Genomic DNA, 3,272 nt, shown 5'->3' with positions numbered 1-3,272 from the left:
GATAGTAGCATGAGAAGAGATGTGGGAGGGAAGGAAGGTCTCTCTAATGGGTCCATGCTGGGGCCACAAGCCACTTGGCAGATACTCTTTCTCATCAAATTGAGTTGGCCATGCTAGGGAGACACACACACACACCATTTCCACTCTTTCCTTCTGGACTATTGCTCCCACGTTCAATGTCGTGGAACAGAAAAGACAAGGGAAACCGTTAGGTATCAGGCTTTCCTTTGTATTTCTCACAGTAAACAGTGTGAGCTGCCTACGTCTCCGTTGGTTATTTTGCGACAGTGTGCCCAATTCTTGGCATCTCTCGTGGGGATTATCTTCCAAAATATTATCTTCTGAGATAGAGCCTTCAAAAATTAGCTTTCATTTTTGGCCCTGCTGCGTTTTGTCATTTCACATGCGAACTTGAGAATTTAGCCCTGAGGGATAGCTTCATTCACATGGCTGTAATTAAGGACAGACCTCCAGCCTCTGTATGTTTCTTAGAGAACATTTGGACATGAGGGCGGAAGTTGTTGCCTAGTAAATTCCTCTCTTCCTGGGTAAGGCAAGGGCGAGGGCTTAAAGGTATGAGATGAACAGCTTAAGAAGTTTTATTCTACACACTGAATCCTATCCATTTCATTCCCAGTAAATATATTTCTACCCTCTATGCTTTGTTGTCAATTAGGGCATAGGACAAGTTTATTTTTTTTTCATTTGGTTTTTTTATGCCTCGCACCTGGGATAAAGGGTAGGCTCCATAAACATGTGTTGTCAAGAAATATGAGCCAAGAGGAGGCAGCCCACGTCTGGGAATTCAGATCTGCGTTTTGTTGCTCATTATTCTCATAACCTTGCCAATCCGCATCAGCAGCTTTAGTTTTCATTATATGTAGAATGAGGGGTATAACTATTTGTGCCCCAACAAGGATCACTATTCAAATTTTTTTTTGCATTAGTTTTGCCTGTCCTTGGACAATATAAATGGAATTATAGAGTAACTACTTCTTTGTTTCTGATTTTTTTCTCAAAATAAATTTTGCTAACGTATCAATAATTTGCTACTTGATATTTCCAGTACCAAAAATATGGAACACTTCACACATTTGCGTGTCGTCTTTGCACAGGGAAACTTCTCTTGGCATCACCAACCTCTGCTTGGAGCTTATACTTTTCACAGGTGGTGACTGCACCAATTCCACAGCTTTGGAAAGATGTGGGGGTAGATGGTGGGAGGCAATAGATGCTAATCTTATCTATATTGTTCCAATTTTAGTATATGTACTGCTGAAACAAGCACACCATCTTAAATTTTTTACACGTGTTTATCACATCTATCCATATGTATCCCACACCACACACAAATAAACATACATAAAATTAAAATTTGCCAAATGTCTGTAGCATGTCTGTGGTCTACCACAATGAAGTGGACAACAAGATTGCTAAAGTCTATTCCAAGTCTAAAATTCCTCAACAGAAAATTTCAGTTTATTTTTGATCCTTTAATTCTTTCTTTTTTCCTTAGATGTCTGTTCATTATGCCATACAAAGTAAAAGAAAATCAATAGGGAAACCCATGAAGTTGCCTTTATTCTGTGTTCAGATAGAGAGTCATCTTCATACTAAAATATGGACTCCTGTAGAGAGTTGGGCATAGTAGAGCCTGAAGGAATAGTATGGTCATGGTGTTTATCTATGTACTAGAGGCCCGGTGCATGGATTCGTACACTGGTGGGGTCCCTCAGCCCGGCCTGTGGGGATCAGGCTGAAACTGGCTTTCTGACATCCCCCATGGGGTCCCGGATTGTGAGAGGGTGCAGGCCAGGCCGAGGGACCCCACCGGTGCAGGATTGGGGCTGGGAAGGGACTGTGGGAAAGCTCCAGGGAGTGTCTGGCCTGTCTCGCCCAGTCCCAATCGGCCGGACCCCAGCAGCAAGCTAACCTACTGGTCGGAGAGTCTACCCCCTGGTGGTCAGTACGCGTCATAGCAACTGGTCAAACGGTTGGACACTTAACATATTAGGCTTTTATTATATAGTATTATTACTGTCATTCTCTCTATTGCCTCCCACCATCTATCCCCACATCTTTCCAAAGCTGGGGAATTGGTGCAGTCACCACCTGTGAAAAGTATAAGCTCCAAGCAGAGGCTGGTGATGCCAAGAGAAGTTTCCCAGTTTCCACTTAGAAAAATAGAAAATGACATTGTTAATTGGAGAATGGATATCTAGAGAGTTGTGCCAATATTCCCTTATCTAACCAGCTTTTCAAAATTGAACGCAGTCGCTGGAACCACTGGATCAGATACCATCCCTTTTCACATTGTGGGGGAGAGAATTTCAGGACTTCTCAGTCTGTCTCTGTTCAGTACAGATTATATCCAATTTAAAAGAAGGTGAAGCCAACAACATTAGTTTCATTCCACTTCATTGGGATATATGAGAATTCCATTATGACAAAATATTTTTCATCTAGAAATTTTCATCACACTCAGTGCTGAGTTAATCAGCTCATAGACAAAGCAGTTAGTTACTGCAAGTCTCTAAGATGAAAGGTGCTATAAAAAAGTATAATTATAATAATTAGAATCATAATATTAATGATAGTGGAATTAACACCTCGACCTCCATCTTCCTCTAATCAAAATCTGAGCACCATTCCTGAAGATACAGCTGAAAAAGTCTTTTCTACACCTTGTCCTTCTCAAAAGCAATTAATTTCCACATAAGAAAGTATTATTAGAAATCAAAATAGTTTGAAAATATGATATTACTTTCTAAGGGTGTTCTGGCTAATTATTCAAAATAACTCTTGAAACTTAGCAATGATATCATCCTACTTACTATTCCATAGAGATAGGAGGTAAATGGTAGGCACTTCATTTGGGTTTTCTTGATGAATAAATGAACCAACAATGATATAAGTTTTGAGTGCTTACTACACAATGGTATTTAAGTACCTAAAATGTTTGCTACTCATCATAGCACATTGGGAAAGTAAATATTAAAATATATTATAAAAGAAAAAAAAACAGAACTTAATTCCACTGCTCAGAAGAAACCATTTGTTACATAACATGATCACTCATTTCCTTCTAGTCTTTTTTTCTAAGCATATTAAAAGTAATAATAATGATAACTGTGATTATACTCAGTAATACAATTTTATGTACTACTTATTCTAGTTAACCCGTTTTCAGTTGTTACCTTATCTCTTTGGATTGTAAAGACCAGAAACTAATTCAGTTCACTTAAAGGAAATCAACCAACCAACAACAACAA

General features: G+C 39.1%; 1 pseudogene; it reads right to left on the bottom strand.

Moving 5' to 3' along the window:
- Positions 1–1,070: 1,070 nt before the first annotated feature.
- Positions 1,071–1,288, bottom strand: LOC118674914 (annotated as a pseudogene).
- Between the last annotated feature and the right edge of the window lie 1,984 nt (positions 1,289–3,272).

Source organism: Myotis myotis, unplaced genomic scaffold (assembly GCF_014108235.1).
Source record: "Myotis myotis isolate mMyoMyo1 unplaced genomic scaffold, mMyoMyo1.p scaffold_m19_p_19, whole genome shotgun sequence".
Lineage (NCBI taxonomy): Eukaryota > Metazoa > Chordata > Mammalia > Chiroptera > Vespertilionidae > Myotis > Myotis myotis.
Note: the sequence above shows the minus strand (reverse complement) of the source record. Positions and strands in the feature narration are given on the sequence as shown.